Raw genomic sequence first — 25,797 nt, 5'->3', positions numbered from 1 at the left:
CTAGCTATGTTATGTAATTAGGAGGCTAAATGGTATAGCCAGGGTTTTGGTAGTGCCATCCAACCTGCTTCCTTAGATAGTTGTTCTATTACTCTGGCAGTTGTATTGTGCCAAATAAGGGACCGAAAAATAGAGGTAATGATATGGAACAGCTTCAACGGGGTGACTATCGGAGAGTTATGAAGCACATACAAAATTTGCAGTGTTAGGATCATTTTTATTAGGTTGATCCTGCCTACTGCAGACAGTTTCAGTCTAGATCACACTTTAATCCTATTCCGGCATTGGTTAAGTAAGGGGGTTAAATTTAGCCAAATATAATCCAGGAGGTTTGGTGTAACTTGAATTCCCAAGTACCCGAATGCAGTAGAGACTGGGATATCAAGTAAAGTCACTAGCTATGGATCAGGTTTCCTATCAAGCAGCATAAGTGAGGATTTAGTCCAGTTTATATCTAACCCAGAGTAATGGGCAAATATTTGCACGACCCACATAGCCCCTAAGGGATGATGAAGTGTCTCTCAAAAGCAGCATGGTGTTGTCTGTGTATAATATCAGTTCTTCATGAAGTTCCCCATAATGGAATCCTTGAATATCAAGGTTGGAACGAATTAGAGCTGCTAACGGCTCTTTGGCCAGAACAAAAAGAAGTGGAGACAGTGGACATTCCTATCTGGTGCCCCTATACAAGCTGAAGTTTGGAGACACACATCCTGCCTCTCTAATGGCGGCCTTAGGGGCACTATACAGCTGCTGGACCCATGAAATAAAGTCCTCCCCAAATCCAAATTTTTACAGGATGGCCCAAAGATATGTCCACTCAATACTGTGAAAGGTTTTGTGGGCAACGAAAGACAATAACAGTTTATCACCGATATTATCAGCCTTGGATTGTATATTAATGAAACATCTACATAGGTTTATAGCCATAGACTTCTGAGGCATAAACCCCTCTTGGACGGAATGGATAATAGAGGATATTACTTTATTTAGTCTTACGGTCAAAACCTTTGCCAGTATTTTGATATTGTTTTTTAAGAGGGATATAGGCCTATAAGAGCCAGGATCTAGTGGGTCTTTGCCTGGTTTTAATAGCAAGACTTTGGTTAAAGATGGAGGGAGACACTTACATTTCTTTGCTTCATTAAGCACTGCTAATGGCCTGGGTAACATACTATCAGCATATTGTTTGTACACTTCGATGGGCATGCCATCCTCCCATGGGGCTTTTGAGTTGGGGAACATCACGGTCGCCTATGTAGTTTCTCCAAAGTAAGAGGAGTATCTAGCTTGTGATTAGCTGCATTGTACAAAGTTAGGTAACTAAACTTCCCAAAGATAGGCAAGTAAGGATCCCTCTGGAATGTTTGCATAGATTGATATTAATTGGAGTAATACATCACAAGTTCAGACATAATAAGATCTGGGTAATTAGTTACTGTCCCAGTGTGCATCCATAAAGCACCAATAGAGGGGGACACTTGTTGTGAGTTTCCACTCTCCCGCTGTAGAGGTAATGCGACAAATTGCCTCTTGGGATAACAACCATGCCTCCCTTTGTTCATCAGTGGGATTAGAAATAAATTATGCCTCCCAATTATGCACCAACTGCTCCATCCTATCGCTTTGTGCACTAGTGGCCTGCTTAATTGTTTGGCTCTCCCAATAAAAAGTCAGCCGAGGAGGGCTTTAAAAGGCTCCCAAACAGCACCAACATCAGGATGCCCCACATGAGTATGCCAGAAGTCAGTGGTTTTGGCTGCTATCTAAGTATGGGATGTAAATTAATTTATCCAAAAGGCATTCAGCTTCCAAGGTGCCCTAGATAAAGTTGAAGGAGGCAAAACCTCCAGGGAGATGATTAGTGGAGAATGGTCATATTTATCCTCTGACACAAAGCTGTCAGCACAGGTCTATCTGGGATAAGGACTAGTCGGACTTATGCCACGTACACACGATGGGAAATTCCGACAAGAAAAACTTGGATTTTTTACAGACGGAATTTTGTCTCAAACTTGTGTTGCATAAGCACAGTCACACAAAATTGCGACCGTCAAGAACATGGTGACGTACAACACTACGACGAGCCAAGAAAAATGAAGTTCAATGCTTCTGAGCATGCGTCGACTTGATTCCGAGCATGGGTGTTTTTTTGTGCGTCGGAATTGCATACAGACGATCGGAATTTCCGACAAGAACTTTTCTTGTCGGAAAAATTGAGAACCAGCTCTCAAATTTTTGCTGTTGGAAATTCCGACAGAAACAGTCCGATGGAGCCTACACATGGTCAGAATTTCCGACCAAAAGCTCACATCGATCTTTTCTTGTAGGAAATTCTGACCGTGTTCCGTGTGTATGCGGCATTAGAGAAGCATGGAAATTGTTTCTATCCTGGGTATTTTCCCCTCCAAGGATCAATCCAACCCATCCCCTCAATACATTTTTTCAAAGCCATGTGGCATGGCCCGCATCACGCAGGAGCGGGGGGGATGTTTGTCTTAAGAAGGGTCCAGGTAATAATTAAAAATTGCCCACGATATATAATGGGACATCTGGGTGGCCCAACTGATACACCAGCACCACTCTGAGCACTTGGTGATTGTATGGGGTGGAATGTAAAAGACAAGTATACCGGTACATTTCAATGAAACTAAGCGACATAACAAAATAACATATCTTCCCTCAGCATCCACAACACAATCCATTTCCTGGTAGTCCAATGAACTGTATATCAATACACTTACCCCCTGAGAAAAAGAGGTGTGTGTGGAATGATACACCCTCCCAACCCACTTAAAATATAAGCAAGAGACTGAATCTGAGGTAAGGTGAGTTTCCTGTAATGCCGAGTACACACCATCACTTTATGTGATGAAAAAAAACTACGTTTTGAAAAACGTCAATTAAAATTACTGTGTGTGGGGGGAAAACGTTTTATGTCTTGTGAAAAATGACAAAAAAAATTGAAGCATGCTTCAATTTTTTGTGTCGTTTTTCAAAACGTCGTTTTTTGTGTCAATTAAAATGATAGTGTGTGGGCAAAACAATGTTTAAAACAGCGTTTTTAAACCCGCACATGCTCAGAAGCAAGTTATGAAGCTAGTTTCAATGGAAAAGAGTGCTGAACGTAACCGCGCTTTGCTAGAGCATTTTAAAAAAATGATGGTGTGTAGGCAACGTCGTTTTTGAAAATGAAGTTTCAAAAACTTCGTTTTATTTCATGATTTAAAACGTCGGGTTTTTTTTTCATCACATAAAGTGATGGTGTGTACGCGGCATCAGACACGGATAGCAGGTAAAAATGTATGGCAACATAGGTACCGTAGTCAGACGTTTATGTGTTTAGCGCCTGGTACTTTTATAGCTGGCGCTGCCTTAAATTTAGAGGGTAGTCAGAGATTTAACTACCTCTGACTGTATTGTTTTGCCAAATTTGGGCTTCTGTTCCAGCCGTGGCTGTGCTGTGAGTGACCACTATTGTTGTCTGGGGTGTTGGTACCACCCCAGGCCAAGGGTGGCAGCAGTCGGGTCAGGGTGTATTGGGTGTTCTTCCTCGGCAGCCAATCAGTGGGAGTTGATCGCCTCGCTGTACATGCTGGGGGAGAGTACTTAAGGGACAGACATCATTAGTTCTGGGTTGTCGGTTGTCGTCGCCGATCCTGGCCTGTCGCCCCACCACCCCCCGTGAGTGGCCCTCATGGCCGAGTGTGCGTTTTCAAGTGTTCTTGGCTCTGGGACCACATTGGTCCGGAGCTGTGATCTACCAAGTAGGCATGGTAGTTAGACTGAGTCTACGTTCGCAGAGTGGTCCTGTGCTGTCCGTCCTGAGGGAGGAAGCCACTCGATGAAGAACCTGTCATGGAGAGCACCGAGCACAAGGTTGGTATCTCAGGAGAGGCCTTGAACTTCATCAAAAGATGCAAGAGTACTGAGAGGCTGAGTGATGGTCGCTTGTCAGTTCTGAGTTCACAAGAGTTTATTCAAGAGAGATCCGGGTGCTTAATCCTGTGTTAAGAAGGATTCTGGACCGAATATATCTCCACCTTTGGGAAGGTCTGTGATAGAGACTTTGCTAAAGTTTCCGTGTGACACCCTGGCTGCTAGGCTAGTGAGAGAGGCCTATCCAGGTGCACAATACCCACTCTAGCTAGAGTGGCGACGAAAGCTACATTGCTGGATGCAGGAGTGTTTCTGAACAAAGTTATACGCCTGAACTTACTACCTATTACCCTTCCACCTCTTCAACTACTACTTTTATTCTTTTACCACGTTGGGTAATAAAGCAAAGAAAAAGAAGCCTAAGTGTTGACATTGAACTCTTTCTCAACTTTCATCGTATACCCTAGACGGCGAAGGAATAGAGGTACACATGCCACCCAAAACAAACCAGCAGCTTCTTCTAGGGCAGTGCTACACGTGTAACAGGAGAAATAAGTAGCACACTAGTCCACAAGTCAAGGAACCACAATGACCTTCCCCAGCAGTGGAGGCTGGTGCTCAAAATTTTTGTAGGGGCGCAAACAAACTGAAAAATTCAGACAAATAAATAAACAAAAACATCAATTGCAGCCACTGTGCCCATCATATGCAGCCACTGTGCCTATCATATGCAGCCACTGTGCCTATCATATGCAGCCACTGTGCCCATAATATGCAGCCACTGTGTACATCATATGCAGCCACTCTGCCTATCATATGCAGACTCTGTGCCCAAAAAAAGCAGCCAACTGTACCCATCATATGCAGTCAATTGTGCCCATAATATGCAGAAAACTGTGCTCATCATATGCAGCCACTGTGCCCAGCAAATGTAGCCACTGTGCCCATCATATGCAGCCAATTGTGCCCATCATATGCAGCCGCTGTGCCCATCATATGCAGTCACTGTGCTCATCAAATGCAGCCAACTGTGTCACATCAATTGCAACCTCTGTGCCCATAATATGCAGTCACTGTGCCCCACAAATGCAGCCAACTGTGCTCCATAAATTGAAGCCTTTGTGCCCATAATATGCAGCCACTCTGGCCTCCCCCCCCCCTGCTGGCCCGCTGTCTGCCTGGCACTTACCCCGTGGTGGTTGGTCAGGCATTGAGACAGGCGGCGCGGCAATGGATGCTGTGTGTCCTCCGACTCCTCAATGCGTGTCTTCTTCCTGTTCTGCATGGAAGTCAGTGGAATCGCCTCTACCTTCAGCCAATCAGGTGCCCAGTATTACATCAGGGCCTCCTGATTAACTGAAAAGCGGTTTTGTGTTAGCAAAGCAAATATAAACACTGAGAAAAAGGGTAGGACGCCTGAATTGGGGGTGGCTACAGCACCCAGGGATAGATTAATGGTATGCATGAATCTATGTATTTTACATAAAGGGGGTGGCTGGAGAGAGGGGGTGACGTCCGAGCGCTCCTAATGGACACACCGCCACTGCCCCCCAGTCCCAGGAAAGGATCTCGAGCAAAGTTCTGAGTAAATGCTGGTGAACCATCAGTGTCCTGATAAGTCTGAAGCGTGACGATGGTTTTCCTCTGAAGAGTGCAACTCCACTTTAAAAACAATGGGTACATCTCATAAAATGCTTCTGATAAACAGGGGAAGGTTCAGGAGCTGGAATGACCAGGCCTCCGAAGTAGCCTGGAGGGCACACATAGTAAAACTTGTAATAATAACTTGGAGAACTGAACTGTTTATAAAACAACAGGTCCTTTGACCCACTGGCCACATAGCTGCCAGCAGGGACCCAACTGTGATTAAAGTTGAAAGCAATAAGCACTTGTCAAAGAAATCTTTGTACAAGCTCTCAACTCTCATTCTCAGTACGTTCTCAGCACAAGTGGATTGAAATATAATGTAACCCCAGGTTTTGTAGAAGTAATAGCCCTATAGGGGGTAAATAAATCTCAGTACTCATTTACTGCAGGCCTCCTGGGCCTGGTGAAAAGCTTTTTCATTGGCATTCAGCCAAGCTGAGGCATTCGTTGCATCTTCAAATAAATGGGCCTGGAGCCTTGCAGGGTAGCCCATAGCATATGGAGCCTGTAATTTCTGAAGATGTTTTTTAACCTCAGAAAAGCAAGCCCTGCGTTTCTGAACTTCAGAGGAAAAATCAGGATAAAAGGAAAAGCGTACCCCAATAAACGTATTGTTTTTTCTCTTGCAGGCCAAAGCGCAGAATGATTTCCCTGTTTCTGTAGTGCAGCATCTGAGCCAGGGGTGCCCCATTGGTACAGGCCTTGTAGGGACTCTATGAGCTCTCTCAACTTCATAGAGTGGCGTAAAGGTCTTTTTTTACCCTTCACCTTCTCTGACCCACAATGCTCACATTATTATGTCTCAGCCCGTTTTTAAAGTCATCAGCTTGCATATCAATGGCTTTGGCCAGTCTAGTATTCCATTGTGTCTCTCGAATTAATGGGGGAAGCTTGTTCTCTATGTCACTGATCTTGCTCTCAGTAGTGGTTGTTCTTTCCCTGATTTTTTGCAGATCTTGTCTTATCAAAACCACCTCTTCCTTCAGCCCTCTGAAGCATGCTTGCAGTGTGTTTACCAATGTAGTATACTTATTGACTGCCCTCAAGATCTCTGCTAAGGTTGGCTGCTTGCTCTTTTCCCCCTCTTCCTTGCCTTCTTTTAGCTTTGCTGCTGGTGGTCCTGGCTGGTCTGTAATGGCGGCAAGTGCTAGATCCCCCCCTTTCTCCTCCCACTCTGGGGCCTCTCCCTCAGCTCGATCCTTCACCTCAGCTATATTCATGGGATCAGGCGACCCAGCCAGCTTCTTAGCATAATATCGTATGTCCCTGGGTGAATCACCTGCATTGATTTTAGGGGTCTTAGTTGGTTTACTTATGACCACCTTGGACTTCTCCATGCCACACGAGCTAAGCTGTGGGAGGACCAAGGTTCCGCCATGTTGTTGCTCTGAGTGCTGAGTTTCATCCTTGTTTTTGTGGATTACCATTGTGAATCAGGTAGGGCAAAACGCACCAGTGGAGTGACTAGGGGTACTGGAACCCTCAGGTGTCCAAGAAGCAAGCAAGATCAATACAGAGTAACTAGCGGGTGCTCTGTAAAAAGTGGCTGCTCACATGACATTCCTGGCCACACCCCCCCAAGATTTTAATTTAATGACGTATCTCTTTCTAATTTAAAAGAGAGGTAACAATTTACAGGTGCATCTAGCCACTTTTTTTGCCTATGGTCATAATCTAATAATCACTGAGAGCACTCACAATGTGATATATATTACAAACATTCAGATTGAGAGTATACTTACCTGGGAATAGAGCTAAACTGCACTGGAGTCTTCCACATTTACAGTATTTTAAATGATTTTGTACCAAAATGTGTTTTTCAACAAAAAAAATTGGCAGAGTTTCCTTGCTAAAAGGTAGATTTGACTGCCAGGTCATTTTTACCTAAGCTGCATGTGCAATGTCTAGCATATATATTGTGTGACTACAATCAGTGAGCAAATAGCTCCCAGTGATGCAACCCACAAAGTAGCATGTGGTTCGCTCAGAAATCCTCTATGGCCACTAGAATCCAGGAGACCTGTTAAAAAATTATGGCCAGATGCACCCTGCACCGTTTTTTCCCGCAGGTCCCTAGCCTGTGCTGGCGCTGCGGAGGGGTGGAGGGAACAATGCTGCATGTTTTTTGGGCTTGTCCCAAACTTTCCCCTTTCTGGCTTGAGGTGGCCCGCATGATTGGACACTTGACTGGTGTCTCACTGAAGGGGAATCCGGCGGCGTGTTTGCTCTACCTGTCGGAGCGACCTATCAAGAAATACAAGGCCTCTCTTACCATCCAGCTACTGAATGCTGCCAAGGCATGCATTCCCCTCTGTTGGAGATAGGAGAATCCCCCGGCAAGGTCCCTATGGTTCGCAAAAGTTAATGAGCTCAGAGACATGGAGGATCTCACTGCTACCCTGCATAATAGGGAGGAGACCTTTCAGGAGACCTGGAGACCTTGGCAGCACTTTATATACACGGACGCCTATCTACAAGAAATGGCGCAGTCTGTCTGAATCCGGTGGGCGTATTCCATTTACCAGTCGGAGTGTACTACCCTACTCTCCACACCTTCCTACTTCTGTACTCTGTTCTTGCTCTTCTTTATTCCTCCCCTCCCCTTCTCCTTTCTCCCGATCCCTACCCCCTTCCCTTACCCCCTGCCACTCTCATCCCTTCCCTACACCCCTGCCTGAACATGGGCGGATTAGTCAGATGCTGAGAATATCCTGTTGCACATTCCTTGTTCATGTGTCACATGTCTGGGCCTACTTGGCCGCTGGGTCGCTTTGCTTCCCAATTAACTACAAAACTATAAAATGTTGTCGTTTGCATGGTTTTTCATGCACTGCAGTTAGCTCTAGGTCTGGTGAATAATGGTCAGGACGCTTCTACGGCTGTGCACATTGTTATTGCCTAGGCATTGAGTCTTTGCTCATTTATCTTCTCGCTGTACAGGGCCGGACTGTTTGCCTTTTCTTTCTCTCTTATTTTACTTTATGACCATGTATGTTTATGCTGTCTGATTTTTGACATGTATTACTGCTATTTGTGGTGTTTGTTAACTGTATTTTCTACGATAATAAAGAACTGAATAAAAAAAAAAAAAAAAAAATAGCATGTGTTGGCAATCATTCACACCCATTGTTGGCATTGTGTGATATTATACAAAACACACTGCTACAACAAGCTTCTACTGTGAAGCTTATGCCACTGAGAGTCTATGGCTGCTACCCACTCACATGTGTGCTTAGCTTGACCTTTGTATGTCAAAAATGGTACCTAATACATAAAGAGGGGTCATTACATTTGTTTTTAGTGGTGCATTCCACTGCACATTAGGGATGAGGCGATATATGTTCCCTAAGGATATAAAACTATGGCCGCGTACACACGGTCGGTCAAAACCGATGGAGAAGGACTGAAGGACCGTTTCATTGGTCCAAACCGATGGTGTGTGGGCCCCATCGGTCAGTTATCCTTCGGTCAAAAATTTTAGAACTTGCTTTAAAATTGAACCGATGGACGCCTAACCGATAGGTGAAAACCGACGGTTAGTATGCAAAAGCATCGGCTAAAAACCTGTGCATGCTCAGAATCAAGTCGACGCATGCTTGGAAGCATTGAACTTCATTTTTCTCAGCACGTCGTTGTGTTTTATGTCACCGCGTTGGACTTGATCGTTTTTTTAACTGATGGTGTGTAGGCACATCAGACCATCAGTCAGCTTCATCGGTTCATCGGATGGACTGATCGTGGGTACGCGGCCTGAGTGGTTGCAAAAACCCTCCAGTACAGCTGTCAAGAATATGAAATCAGTCATCTCTCTTTATGTTTCACATAATCAATTGGATATTGCATTACTTATGTTTTAAATTATGTGTTTGTACTGCTTTCAAATTAAAAGAAAAAAAAACTATTGTAAAGCTTCAAGTTTAAAAAATAAAAAAATAACAAACATACTGTATCATACTTACCTCCACTGTGCGGTTATTTTTGCACAGAGTGCCCCCGAACACCATCCTCTTGGGTCCCTCAGCAGCTCTCGCGGCTCCTCCTCTCATCAGATAACCCCCTAGAAGAAGCGCTCTCCCAGGGGGGTTACCTTGCAGGCGCGCTCCCGAGTCCATCATTCGGCGTCCATAAGACTCGGCCCTGCCCCTGGTGCCCACGTCATTGGATTCAGCAGCGGGAGGCAATGGCTGAGCTGCTATCAATCTATCCAATCAAGAGCCGAGAACCCCGGGAAGAGCATGTCTCTGCCGGGTCAAATTCCAGGGCTCAGGTAAGTAATATGGGAGGGGACAGTCACTGCCAGGTGTTTTTCCACCTTAATGCATAGGATGCATTAAGGTGAAAAAAACACAAGGGTTTACAACCCCTTTAATGTAAGTAGGGGGTCAGAGTTACTTCATAGATATAAGCATAGTTTTGACTGAAAGAAACAGAATCACAAAAAAGGAATTAAGCACAAAATGAGAAATAATGGGTTTGCTACTTATGGTGAACATTTGGTATATTTCAATCTGCCAACCACAGAGAGATATTGTTATCTATGATGACTGGCTGTGACTACTGGTGTCAGAAAGTGACAGCGGTAAGAAAAGCTTTCACAGCTGTCTACACTTCTTCTTTCCCTTCACGAATACATTTAAATTAGATATTTATTGGAATTTTCAAGATCTGACTTTTTGCACTTTTGTTATTATTTCACCTTTACATATATCACAGTTTTAATATTGTCATAAGGAAAACCTAAGGCATTTGTCAAAAACGTAATAAAAGTTTGACGTCATTGTACTTCTTAATAAGGTCTGCACAGGATTAGCTAAACGAAGTAAGTAACAAATATATTATAAACCATTATACAATTGTGCTGCTTCTCCTGTGTCTTGGGTTAAACATTTTTATTTTTTATTTCCCTTTTCTTCTTTTATTCTCTAAAGTTGTATGATAGTGAAGACAACAAAACATGAATTATTACTATTAGTACATTCTAATATGGACACAACCAGTTATAGTTGTTATGAAGTATTAAAGGGCCTATGTCTTAGATTAATATAGCTCATTATTTCACCAATGACAGGCTTAGGTTGTGCTCTATGTGCTCTGATTATACAATCTCCTATATATCTACCATCAACTGCCTGCCTGATCCGATACAAATAGAATGGGGTGTTTAGGTTTGTACTCATATTACTTTGTTTTGGTAAATCTAAAGAAGATCTAACAGAAATACAGACATTGAGAGATACACTATGGGCCAGATTCACAAAGCACTTACGCCGGCGTATCTCGAGATGCGCGGTGTAAGTGTAAATATGCGCCGTCGTATCTATGCGCCGTATCCCCAAAACCAGATACGCCTGAAAACCAGCTTTTTCCGACCGACGTAAAAAGATTACACCGGCGCATCGTGGGGCGCAAAAATACGCTAGACGCACCATTGTTTTGCTAGGCAAATATGCAAATGAGGGATATACGGCGATCCACAAAAGTACGTTTGTGCGGCGCAGGCTACGCCCTGTGCGCATCTGCTGTACGTCCGGTTTAAAGTTACCCCTCATAAAAGCAGCTTTATCTTTGCACCAGACGTGTGCAGGTCAGCTAAAGCAACACCGTTAGGGACGAGCTGAGCACACACACTTGCAGGACAACAATCTGTATGTCAACATGCCAGGGGCATCCATGGTCATAGCTATACTAGTGGCTTTAGATGCACGCAGAAGGAGGAGGGAACGGAGGAGGGCACGGGAGAGGATATACCGACCGCGCATAGACGTCTTTGGCATGGCTGATTCTGAGGCGTTTCGCATCTTCAGATTCACCCCTCATGCCATCATGGAATTAACCACAACCCTGAAAGATGACATCACCAGCCCAACACAATGCTCACATGCAGTGCAGCCACTGGTCAAGGTACTGGCAACACTCCATTTCCTCGCCAGTGGCTCTTTTCAGTGTACAAGTGGAGTTGTGGCTGGGATGTCACAATCCTCCATGAGCAGATGTGTGCACCAGGTTATCCCTGCAATCCTGAGACGCATGGCCAACCAAATCATCAAACCCACCCAGGAGGATCTGCGGCAGAAGGCAATGCGTGATTTCTACAGAATTGCAGAATTCCCACGCACTTACCACATTCTCATTAATTTTTCCCACCACCATATTGTAGCGACCATCTTCATCTTTTATGACATTAGTGGGTGTGAAGGGGATCCATTTGACAAAAAAGATAGCAACACCTCTTTTTTTATCTTGACCATTGGATAAATATACTGAAGTATACTTGGAATGTAAGAATTTTGGAGTAGATGTTTGGGAAAAATGTGTCTCCTGTAGTAGTAAAATGTCAGTTCTCATTCTGTGGTAATGTTAAAAAGCTTTTGTCCTTTTACAAGGGGAGCTCAGACCCTGTACTTTATGTTTAAGTATTGTGTATTTTGCGTGGGAACTAATGGACATGTTGGTTCAGCAGAATGTACTCACGTTTTAGACGTTGCATTAAATTCTTTAGGAAAACCTCTGGATCTCTTAGACAAACCATGACAATGCAGGAGAGAGCACTCACAGAAGAAGGGGATCAGGGAAAAGAAGAAAGAAACAAGGTAGACAAATTAAAGAACAAATAAGATTATGCAGAAACCAAAATAGTAAAAGTGGAAACCACCAATAAGATTATGCAATAATAGTAAGAAATTTTTTTTTTACACTGTGTTTTAGTGTAGTTTGCAGGAAACCAATTCCCTGTTTTCCAACATGAAGTTGTCTCAATCCCCATGGTAGAGACAAGTTCACCCTAAGTGGCATATGTTACCATCCCGTTCCATCTCTGAATTCGTATGAGTAGGACTGGTAGCACTATCAAGCTATATGGTCAAATGAAAAAAATAGAGAAGGGTATATTAGACTATTTACCCACAGAATAGCATCAACATATTCAGAAACATTTAAATAAAAAATTCAGAATTCAAACTAAAATACAAATACATTCGGATAAGGGAAAGACAGTTCAAAATAAGGTTTGATCAAGTAATTGATTAAGGATTTTTGGCTTTGGATCTTCCTTGTTGTAGCCATAAAGGAGATATGGGACGTTCTTCAATTTCAGCTGCTTTCGATGTTTTTCTTGGATCAGTGGAGATCAGGCCCAATTCATAAAGCATTTTTTCGCCGGACTGGTAGGTGTCAAAGGAGTGAGATTTTCCCCTGTACGTGAACAAAAGTTTAAAAGGAAACGACCACCGGTATTTAATATTCCGATTGACAAGATGATTCAAGAGAGGTTTCAATGCTCTTCTTTTCTGAATAGTGGATTGAGAAATATCCGTAAAAATCTGGATCTTATGTTCCTTAATGAATATGTTTTCACGAATTACCCTTTCTTTTATTTTGTAAAAATGTGGCTTAACGATTACATCACGTGGAAGCCCGTCTGATCTCGGAGCAGTTAGAGCACAATGTACTCTATCCAGTTCTAAATGTATGGGGGAAATATCTGGTATTAAAAACGACATTAAGGTATGAATGGATTCTTCCAGATTTAGTACGGTCTCAGGTAGACCTCTTACACGAAAGTTATACCTCCCAGACCTGTTCTCTAAGTCTTCTATCTTGGCGTTCGTCTGGGCTAGTTGATCCTGTAAAGATGAGATCATCTTGGAATTTTGGTTGACCTGTTTTACTGTTCCATCCATCTTGGACTCTATGTTGTCCAATCTTTCTCCTATATTCTCGAAATCTTTCTTCATGTCTGTCGTAATAGTCGTGCAAATCTTCGATAATTCCTGTTGTAAAAGGGCAGAAAATTTATTTAAGAGCAGCGAGTCACCCGGATAATAGGTAGAGTGGGTAGGTAGCTGTGCAGCCATTGGGCTGTGATTGATCATATTGAGTCCAGAACCATCAGAAATCCAACCGTTACCTAAGCGGGTAGGGGATATTGCTGTCAATAATCCCCTCTCAGGAGTGATCGACAAGGGAGAATGTGCATTACTGCCTTGTGACGAAGCCAAATCCTCCTGTGATTGGGATTAGAAGGGGTCACGATGAACCATTGCCTGTACCATTATATTGGTTTTCAAAGCGTGTTGTTCAAGCTGCACAGCATTTCCCCTGTCATTTATAACAATATCATCATCCATTATTGCCTGTGGAGACAGACAGTGTGCCTGTATATGGGGATTAACATCCCCTGCATTGTAGCTTAATAAACTGTCAGGTTTTGGAGTAGAATCCAAAAAAAATCATCCTTGACATGAGATGAATTACCAGAGCCATTCACCTTTAAGGGCTGCTGCGTCATCTGCTGCATCAGAGAGACGTCACTGGCTTTGATTTTCTTTGGCGTCATTTTAGTCTGAGAGGAAAGCAGCTGTGAGCGCGAGGCACAGGAGCGGGAGGATTTTCGCTGGCTGTACTTATTGCCAGCTGTTCTCCGTTGCATGTCCCGTTCCCGAATCACGGGAACAAAGTATGAAAGCTGACTTCAGGGGAATTCAAATACCGGGACCGGGAACCAGGAACCGGGATGCGCGGAACACGTATGTTCCCGGCGCTGCGTCGTTTACCGCTGCTCCGTCCGTTCCAGAGACAGGGGAATAAGGTAAATCAATTGTCTTTTACCGATCCATGAGGCAATAAAATCTCCGTTTGAACCGGGATGTGCGGAGCCAGATCAGAACATGTATGTCCTCGGCGCCGCACACATGCACACAAAACCTCCATTATATTTCTTCTAGTTTTGAGTGTACCAAAGTTTTCCCTTACCCTGTCTAAGTTATACCAGCAAATAAACTACAAAAAACACATGCACTACCTGCTTTCTGAGTTTAGTGATTAACTGCTGTGTACCTGGCTGCCATGTGCCCCACAGGGAATGGAACCTGGGATAAATCAGCCAGCCTAGTCTGGAGTCTGTGCTACTGTAGTATGACTGTTCTAGCTGCTGGTGAGAAGTCATCTATTTTAATATGTAATATGGCTAGTTCTGGAGTAATCACTATATACCCCATTAATTCATAGATGATGGCTTTAGCTTTTTAAGAAAATGTTACTATAGATTTAAGATATGTTATGGTTGCTCTTTCAAACAGGTTGTGTGTAGTGTGGGGTTTCATCAATGTGGGTGAAGACGCGGCTGGGTGGTGTGTGTGAGTGCGCAGTTTTATACCATGACGCACACTTGGCCACATCATTGAAATTCATTGGAAGATGATGCACAGGTATGCTGTGATCATGTACACTCCCACTGCATGGAACACCCACTGCATGTAATTACATGGTGTGATTACACACTGTAGCAGCCATTTAGAGGATAGGGCATGACACATAGCGTTGGATCTAATTTCATGTTCAGCCTCTGAACCAGCCAGCGGAGGTCGGTAAAACAGGTCAGGCACGGAGCATGCTGAAGGGACAAGACACTGATAGTGGAGAGAAAAATGCTACTCACCCCAGTATATACAATAAAGAAATTTTCCCATTTGGGTTTTTTTGGCAGCTCAGATAGACAAAAAATGATTTCAATGTAGTAAAAATTGGTATTTATTCACATATATAAAATTCTTTGGTCAAGAAGTGGGGCAAAAAATAAATTGCATAATAGAAAATAAGTTGCGGCATGGCACAAAGACAAAATGTACATGTAATGTATAGACAGTGCACAACATTGCATTTATACGGCTAATCAATTATAATGCAGTATAAACTGTTCGTAACGCGTTTCGACCTTGCAGGTCTTCTTCAGAGGATTTATTGTGACTGGAAAGGAACACACAAGGGTTAAACATCTCATAACATTTAATTTGGCTTTTTGATTACAAAAAATACACCTTTAAAACCAACCACCATTACATTCATATAGAAAAACCTTAAAATAAGGGAGACATGGGTGGAAAAAGGGGAAAAAAACATGATAATATGTATATGAAAAATGACAAAGTGGTTAAATTTATTATTTACCTTAGTAAAAATGTAAAGAACATCTCAGTGTAGTGCTCTATGCTGGATGGGGGTATCCGACAGTTCTCCCAGGGATAGTCCAAAACTCGGATATCATACGCAAGCGTCCGCGCCGAAGGGCTCCGCTCAACACAACAGGGGGTCACCCCCTAGGGGTGGAACCAGCGTGGATTGGACAGACAATGGGGGGAGGGGAGACAAAGGCAAAGAAAAGGGAAAGAATAGGCCTGCGAACAGAATGATGTATATCACAATTCTGAAGCTTTGTATGTGTATGCATACTAGGGGTACCTAAGAGGTGCTACAGGATGTAGGTCCTGGGGTAATGGGGGTAGGGAAATAGGATAATGCCTCCCTAAAATACCAGGTATGGAACACAATACACTCCCAAAGGGGGGAAAAAAACAATGTGTTCGTGAAGGAGGGGTGAAAGGAAAAAGGGGGTGAGAGGAGGAAGAAATGTGGCGGAATGAAAATGAGGAGGAACAGTGAAAGGAGAGTTGTTGGTGGAGGGAATGTGGGATATAAAAGTCAAAGAAAGATGCTAGAATTGAAAGGAGAAAGAGGGAAAAAGAAAAGATGGCAGGAAAACGAAGGATCTAGAAAATAATAAAATTAAAATTGAATAAAAAAGTGTGAAGTGATGATTCAAATGGTGCCTGTGTTAGAGTGGAAAAGGGGAATAAGTGGTGACTGTGAGAAAGAAGGGAAATGTGAGGAAAAGTTGACCAAGGAGGGGGACATGTGGGGAGGTGAAAAAGGGGGGGAAGGAAAAAAGGGGGGAAGGGGGGAAAAGAAGAAATGAACAAAGAAAAGAGGGAAAAGAAAAACAGGGGGAGGGGAATTAATGAAGAGGAGAATGGGGAAATGAGGGGGGTGGGAAAAAGAAAAAGTGAAGAGGATGGGGGAGAAGGGAAGGAAAAGGGAAGGAAGGGAGGTGAAAGCATGAGTGAAGGGTGAACCAGTGATAAAACTAAAATGATGAATGAAAAGGTGAATTAAATGGTGAAAGGGGAAGGGATTGTGTGGAGTAAGAAAAGGGGGAAGGAACAATAGAGGGGGCTGGAACACATGAAAAGTTGGAAAACGGGTAACGTGGTAAGCTGACAAAACTGAGGGAGGGGGGAGGAGAAAAGGGGAAGGAAAGAAAAAAAGGGGGGGAGAAGGATTGGAAGGGAGTGAAGGGGGAAAGGAAAAGAAAGGATTGAAGGTAGTGAGGAAAAAAACGTGGTGTCCAAGAGGATGGTTAGAAGAGGGGCAAAGTGGGGGGATGGGAAGGTGATGGAAAATGGGAAGGTGAGGGGAAGGGGAGGGGGGGAGTGTCGTGAATAGGGAAGGAAAAGACATGGGGGACAGTTGAATAGGAAGTGAATGGAAAAGGGGAGGGGGGGAGAAACAATGATGAAAGAAAAAGAAGGGAGAAAAAAGGGGGGGAGAGGGGGACCGGGTGGGACTGGGACAAGTGAAAGTGGCAAAACACAAGACGGTGATGGGCTGACAGAATGGAAAAGGGAGAAAAAAGCGCTAGATAGAAAAGAGCGAGTGGGGAGTAAAAAGGGACCAATTACCTTGTAAATGGGAAAAAAAAAATATTTTTAAAAATTTACAAGCATCCAAAGCAGGGATCAAGCTCTCTGGTAGAAAGACCGCTGGTGCTATAGAAAGCAGCACTTTTCAGCGTGGTTCCCTCTGTGGGAATAGAGTGAGTACAATTGGTGCATTGGATCACAAAGATAGAGGGCAAAAAGAGGCCCCCTAAAGACAGGATGTCTAAAATAATGCGATTGTAAGCTTACCCAGAACGGAGAAAGAAACAGCATGCTAGTCCTGGAGGTTTAGCTGTGATCCTCCAGGAGAACCAGGTGGGGCGGTCATATATATAGTGCACCTGTTGGCCAAAAAGAGGGGGGTGTTTTTTTTAACCAGACCCACCCCCATTCCTAATCAGGCGTATGAGACCCGACCCTCCCCAGTCGATCAGGGGTACAGGGTGTGCACCTGGCAGTAAAGCGAGGTGCATGGTGGGGGTGGCCACCTTTGGCGTGTGGAAGCACATCAGCGTCGGCAACAGCCGCCGCTTCCAACACACTGACATGACGGCGTGACGTCACAGCGTGCGCGCGGACCAGCCGCACACGTGCGGTGCATGCCACAGGGTGCGGGAGCGGTTTCATATGCCGCCAGCAGGGGGAGAGTGCACACTCCGCAAGTGACGGCCGTGCACTGTCGCCATCATGCGGGGGATGCTAGAGCGTACAAGTACGCTGTATTCTCACCCTGCTGGGCGGTGAGCAGGAAAACAAAACGACGAGGGCTGCTGCTATGCAATCAAAGGGGGACATCCGCGGAGCACCATCAGGAAAAATTCCCAGGCAGCAAAAAAAAGAGAGAGCATTCACATGTAAAATGAAAAAAGACAAAATAATTACATAATGGTAAAAAAGGGTTCCATGATCACATTACAAAAATTACATGAATAAAAATGAACATGCAACAACATTAGTGTGTATGATCTAAAAAACAGCAATAGTTTTCACCCATTATACATATGTGACTACATGAATATGGTTGTATAGAGTATTATTCTAAAAGGACTTAAGGCATAGCACAGAAAGGAACCTCAAGTGGCATTTCTAACATAAGCACAGTAATCCGGTCAATATGTGAAGTAATTGTATCACATGGCTAAAGACAATCTAAAGCAAAGGGTATTGAATGGAATGATCATAATGAGATATGCCAGGGGATCACAAGGATAGTGGCTCTATATAAAGAGTCAAGAATAGTCATGGAGAGAGGAATTTATTTTAGAAGACGTGTAAGTTATTGTGTTTTGCCAGATACAAAGCCCTTAAGAAAAGGGGCAAAAGAAACTGATTTGTTTAGGCCCGGTGGGGCTGTAGCTTGTAATCTGAAAATCCAACGCTGCTCATGTTGGAGCAGAATTTTATTCCAGTCACTGCCTCTATCTGGAATGTGAATTCTATAGAGTGCGGTGAAGGAAACTTTGGGTACAGTATAATTATGCTGAAATACTGCATGTCTCCCAATAGGGAGATATAAATTACAAATCTCCATGCTATAGATGTGTTTAGCTATCCTTTGCCAAAACCCTTGTTTGGTCTTTCCGATATAAAAGGCACCGCATTCACATTCCATCAAATAAACAATACCCTGGGTCTGACAATTGGTGAAATGTGAAGGCACATCCAGCAATACTATATTGACAGGGCTTCTAGTCTTGAGTTAATTTGCATTCTTTTTTCTTTTTTTTTTTGTTTAATCGTTTGTATTTAGTAAGGAGAAAATATTAGGTAGATGACTGCTTTATGTGTGACCACAAAGCAGATTGTATTTAGTAAGGAGAAAATATTAGGTAGATGACTGCTTTATGTGTGACCACAAAGCAGATTGTCCACCAATTGTCCTATCCAATTTCTTATTACAAATTATATATTTTAAAGCCCACTTAATAATTAGTAATTACTCATTTAAAAAAAAATCTATATTTCACATTTACAAATTGGATAAACTAATATTTGACAATTTCTGGAATGGCTTTTTATATATTGTCAAAAACACATAAAATCACACGATTTTACAGGCTTTTCAAATGTCTGAAGCCGGTTTGCAGCATTTGTGTAAAAAGTAGGTTAAAGTAACAGTTGCACATGCTATAATTTGGCATTATCTGCACGTTCAAAAATAGCTCACATTGATGAACTTAAATCATGCTTAAGCTTAATGCATCATACAATTGGAATTTAGAGAGGCCCAGCATGTGTTTATGGAGATTATGTCAGCTGTAGGGACCTCTTTAACAAATTAATGCTGAAATCACAGCAGTGGACATGAGTGGCTGCAATATTCACATTGAATCATACAAAAATAGCACATGGAGAAATTAAGCAAAAGTCGAGTCTCATTAAAAAGCTTGGTTTTGTTAAGGTGAAGATATAGAGTGGAACATTTTGAGAAATACGTTTTAAATTACAACATATGCTCCAATATAACAACCAGAGCATATTGATCCACCCACATAATTCAGTTCTGTATGCCATTAGAGATTCTCATAAATTACAGTAAGCTAACTATATCATGATTAAAATAATGTGTCCTCAAAGTTTACAAAATAGTAATAGATTCATATTTATATACACTACAAGCAGCTACAATTAGAAACAGGAAACCACAGGTATGACAACTGAGGGAAAGAAAGGGAGGCATCCAATCATAACAACAGCATTTTAACTTAAGGGGTATGCATTCAATTTTCTTGCACTTTGTGGAATTTACCTGGACAGCTTTGTAACTGCTACCTGGTAGATAAGAAAACGCAGTCACAGAGTTGAAATTAAACATTAACATATATTTGAATTCTTACCAATGTCTTGTTCTCTTATGGGATGTCTACATCTGGCGATAAAACTAAAAGGAGACCATGGCAAAAGTCTGTAGCTCATGCAATCTGCACTAATTGGGCTTATCTGAAGTCTTTGATTGGTTGCCTGTCATCCAATAATATTTCAGATAAACCACACTTTATGATGATTACATTAGCACCTTCTGGGTTTCATTTTTAAAAGAATTATCGCATGACATACTTTGTAGTTATTAAGAATATGTAAGGCTTTCACAACAGGCTAGCATCTTACTAATGTACCTAAGACATCTACGAATAGACTTCTTTGATGATAATCCTAACAGTTGGGGGGAATGCCTTACCACCAATATGTAATTGTTGTATAGTCTTCTTCCAGTGCAAAGGTCACAAGACTAAAGAGTTTTTTTTTATTTTATTTTTAGATCAAAAGGATACCTTGTTTACAGAATAAACCCAAACCAGAATATCAGTTTGGGCAGAGAGAAATAAATCAAGTAAACTGTAACTTACCTGAGGTCTGACAAACATTCTTGTTGTACAGGTTTCTGATATCACTAGGACTCCATTAATGCCAATGCTAGGATAGCATTAGTTATCAGCAAATTAGATTTTCCAAACTTGGAGGATATGCAGTGATCAAACAGTGCCACAGATCAATCTCCCTGTCAGAGTGAATAGACAATCTGATGGGTGACTCAATAATGGTCCCTTGAACCCTTCCCACAGCGACTTTTTTCGTTGAAGAGTGTGCTGGTTGTCTCCCGCCTACCCTTGCTTACACCTATTTAGAAAGTGAATAGACCAATAAGTGTTCACATATTTTAATGATGATTGTGTGGGTTCACCATGCCATCGAGATGTGAATTATCTTGCCTGTTTTTTAATTAAACCTATATTTGGACTGGCAAAGTCCAAAGAAGGACATCTACACTGTGATGATATATGCCTTACCTATAAGCCTGTGTACCATGTCATTATTTTAAAACACAATCAATGTAAATTATCAAGGGTGTTGGGAACTTTCTGAGAATACTGACAGAAGGAGGACCCATGTTAAGCAACAGAACACAGATTATGGTATGTAAATGGTGAGAAATTCAAAGAAGACGGTTAATTCACCAGCTTGCCAGCAGAATATTTGCTAGCACTGACCACCAGTTACTAATAAGGAATGTCAACAATATATTATAGAGCGTAAAGTAACAGAGAAAGCAAAAATAGAATAAGCAGAAAAATACACAACAACACCGATGCTAAAATAAATTTAGCCCATTGGAATATGCCACTCAGTATTATGGTTTTAACTGCTGAACTCCACCCAAACTTTAATCATCACATTTCTAATACAATAAATTTACTAGTTAATCTAAAGATTACATTAGTAAATTGAAGTACTGTAGAACTGTGATGGAATACTGCTAAGATCTGAGATGAAAACTACAGATGTTCAATTTATATAGCACATCCTGGATCAAAGTATAATGACAGATGAAATTAGATGTACATGTATGAAAGTGTGAAAGGCTTTAAAATAAATGATGTGAGTCATAAGTAATATAGAGTTTAATTAAAAGACAGCTGAGGAGGTTTTGAATCTTCTGATTTATACAGTATGTTATCTTTATTTCAGTGTAATCATTACAGTGCTCTCTCTTTACAATTCCACTAAGCAAGAATAAAATGATTTGTCAAGCTCAGGATTGAGCAAATTCCAATTATTCTCATAGTTCAAACAATTTTGCAAATTTTGAAAATCATTTATAAGAAAATGATCAAATAAGAAGTTTAGGGATATTTGTAAGACAATTCTTCCAGTTGACACACAAAATAAAGCTAGAATAAATAGAAAGGTCTTTACCCAAAGGTATTTGGTCCAGAAAACTTTTCCAGGTTAGTCACACCTGTAAGTATTTAAAACAAGCAGTCCTCACTGGCTTTTGTAGCTGTAGGCACCAGAAAGCAAAAGAGAAGCTGTAAAGTAGTTGAAGTCAGGTCTCAGCACTCTGCTCTTTCCACTCTTCATGTGAACCTGTTTGTTGCTTACATTAGCGATTAAAGGTTGGAAGGCAGACAGGCTATCAATTTACCGCTAGTGGCTATAGCCACTGGCAATAATTGCATGAAAATCCCAAGATGTTGGTTGTACCCAAGTTGAATAATCAATCAAATTGGGTACAATCAGTCTGCCTATAAATGGTTTTGAATATCGTTCGGTTCCTGTTGAACTAACCGAGATTTGAACCATCTATGGCCGGCTTTAGGCTCAATAAGAAAAAGGAGCAATAGCAATAGGTTTGTGTTCCTGGCTCTGCATATATGCATAGTAACCAATCAGCTTCTAACTTCAGCTTGTTCAAATAAGCACTGAAAATGAAAGCTAGAAGTGAATTGGTGGCCCTGACCAGCTGTTCCAGATTTTGTCTGCTCCAGTCTTAATAAACCCCCTTTATAGTATCTGGTATATGTGCAGCTTATATTCACTTTTGTCATCTATATAATTATATTAGGTAAAATGTACTGGGTGACAATACCCCCTCCATAAAGAAGAAGAAATATAGTAAAGATTAATGGAAAAAGATAGAGATAAAGAGAGATAAAGACAATACTGGGCTTAATTAATCTAAGGGAGAGAAGCAACATGACTGAAAAAATGTATATAAATCTATTTACATTAGATTGTACATGGTCTGTGGTTATGGCAGATATTTATCAGGTGGTAATATCTGTAACTAAAGGGGAAAAATGGGCAAAGCTCTTTTGGCCATATTTCTCCTGTGGGTCACAGGAGTACAACTAGTTATGCACTCTTGTGACCCAGATTCTGACGTCACAGATCCGGTCCACAGTCTAGAGCTCCAGTGATAGAGGGGCAGAGCAGACAGCCGGTGACTGACAGTCACCACTCCCTGCTTTGAGCGAACTCGAGGACTGACAGTGGTCATTGATTGCTCATTTCTCAGTATAGAGGAAATAGGGGACAGCTGCAGCATTAGATCCATGCTGCATCTACATAGGTGAGTATGAATGTTTATTTTTGTCAAATCCCACACTTCAATTTTTAGAATAGCTATCTGCTAAATTGATGTTCTATTTGAATTTAGCTCAATTTGATCTTATATGATTGTATACCAGTGGCTAAGTGGCCATTAACAGTGGATATGTGGTTAGCACTTCTGCCTAGCAGCGATAGGGTCGTCGGTTCAAATCTCAACCATGGCACTACCTGCATGGAGTTTGCAAATTATCACTGTGCTTGCGTGGATTGTCTCCCACACTACAAAGACATGCTGGTAGGTTAATTGGCTCCTGTCTAAATTGGCCTTAGTATGTGTATGTATCAATGTGAGTTAGGGGCCTTACATTGAAAGCACTGTGATGGCAGGGACTGATGTGAATGTATAATATATATTATTATTTAGGTACTTATATATAGCGCTGTCAATTTACGCAGCGCTTTACATATACAATGTACATTCACATCAGTCCCTACCCTCAAGGAGCTTACAATCTAATGTCCCTAAATCACATTCATATACTAGGGCCAATTTTAGGCAGAGGCCAATTAACCTACCAGCATGTCTTTGGAGTGTGGAAGGAAATTGGTGTACCCGGAGGAAACCCACGCAGGCACAGGGAGAACATGCAAACTCCAGGCAGGTAGTGTCGTGGTAAATTGATGGTTCTATACAAGTACCTGTAATAAATGTATTTGCACTATAGTATGAAACATGACAAGACTGTTTTGCTAATATAAATTGCTTATTTGAATAAAATCTCATGGTGTTATACTGTAAATCATGGGCTATCTGTGCATTTGCTTTGATATACAACTAGGTAAATCTGGTAAATCAGAAGTAAGGAGGGAGTATAGATGCAAGCCTATCACCCGGTGTCCGGTGTTCATTTATATAGAAGATATGACTTGACTGAGCTAATGCATAGAATGTCAATCATAGTGCAGAAAAGTTGGCTTTATGAAATGTTGCATGATTCATACATATATGTTTTGGAGTCAAGTGTCTCCAGTGAACCTAAGGGTCATGAGACTTCAAAAGTACCACATACCATAGGTTACTTTGAATGAGGACTTTCTACAGTTTTTTTTTTACTTTAAGCTCCCCAGGTGTCAGACACATTAGACCTTAAATGGGTTTGACATCTAGTGGACTGTAGGCTCAAGTCCTCATTTATATACAATATAATGACATGAAGTTGTTCTTAACATGCCTTCCTGGCACAGCGTCTCTTTGGATGTCTTCAAGACTATGGGCAAAGTCATTTCATGATAGTGGCTGGCAATCTTTGCTGCGCTCATTGATAATGCAAGTACAATCTCCCTGTTTGTCACATTTCAGCCCAACCAACCAAAAAGGCAAAAGGGGTGGCTATGCTCCAGGGTTTAATTACACTGCAAAATTGTGCCTGTAGTAAATAGCAAATAACAATTAATCAGCTTCTGTGTTACTGACATATGAATAGTAATGTATATAGAAAAGACGTATTAGAAATGTATAGCATATACATGCAAAAATCATTAATCTACAAGGCCCCTTTTGTGAAATAAGACAATATAATAATAGCGGCGATGTAAGAAGCAAAGGAAATTCCTGTTAGAATTCTTTGAGAAGCGCAGAGGAAAATCACTGCTTCACTTTAATGACTTGTAAGATGACCACAATTAAAACATTCTCCCAAAGCCGCTGGAAGAAATAATTATGACAGGTTATGGCTTCATTAGATAAAGATGAAAAATTAATTGTTTCACTTAACAGTTACCTTCTAGAAGATCACTGTGCTAGTATTAGAATGAACTGAATAGCGTGCACTCTGGCAGTGGACTGTGAGACTGCTCACATCTATTTTATAGGTACTGTTCTCCCTCTATTGGACATTTAATGGATACACACTATGAGCAGGCAAAGGCTCAGGTCGACTAAACCTGGAAGAACATAGCAGCCTCTTAAACAAAATACATTAAATACATTGCAATGCATTTAAAAGATGTTATAATAAGCCTTTCTAAACAAAAATACATATACTTTAGATCTGCAGTTAAAGTATTCCAAGTTAGTCCTTGAGCATAAAGTCATTCTACTGGCCAGAATATTAATTTATTCTGGCTATTAGACTAAAATGTATGTGCATTTGTTTGAATTGAGGTGCATTAAAAACATGCATAAAAAAATGTATGCTATAAGTCTGTAAAAGCAGCATTTTTATGCCCACGAGCATGAGGCCTTAATCTTAAGATGTAAGCTGAAAGGAAAAAAAACTAACAAACTCTCCATCCACACTAAACAGTGCAGATGGATATATTTCTTCTGCCAGCTATTGTATACTGCCAAGTTCTAACCAGCACCCATGGCTGTCAGAATTACCCCAATAGTGACTGCAGTTACTTGACTGAAGTCATTGTTTGGAACACAATTTTCCGCCTTCAATGTTTAGAACAAAGGACCAGATCCACGAAGCAGTTACACTGGCGTATCTATTGATACGCCGCGCAACTTCTAGGTTGCTCCGGCGTATCTTTGTTTTGTATCCACAAAACAAGATACGCCTGAAGCTGGGCTAGATCCGACTGGCGTATGTGTTAGTACGCCATCGGATCTAAGGTGCATATTTCCGCTGGCCGCTAGGTGGCGCTTCTGTCGATTTCCACATCGAGTATGCAAATTAGCTAGATACGCCAATCCACAAACGTACGTCCGGCCGGCGCATTTTTTTACGTCGTTTCCGTAAGGCTTTTTTTGGCGTAACGTTAGCCCTGCTATATGAGGCGTAGCCAATGTTAAGTATGGACATTGGCCCAGCGTCAAATTTTCCGTCGTGTACGTTGTTTGCGTAAAACGTTTCGCGGATAGGGCTTTGCGTAGAATGACGTTCACGTCGAAAGCATTGGCTTGTTGCGGGTTAATTTGGAGCATGCGCACTGGGATACC

The sequence above is a fragment of the Rana temporaria genome, chromosome 7 (assembly GCF_905171775.1).
Source record: "Rana temporaria chromosome 7, aRanTem1.1, whole genome shotgun sequence".
Taxonomy (NCBI): Eukaryota; Metazoa; Chordata; class Amphibia; order Anura; family Ranidae; genus Rana; species Rana temporaria.
Note: the sequence above shows the minus strand (reverse complement) of the source record.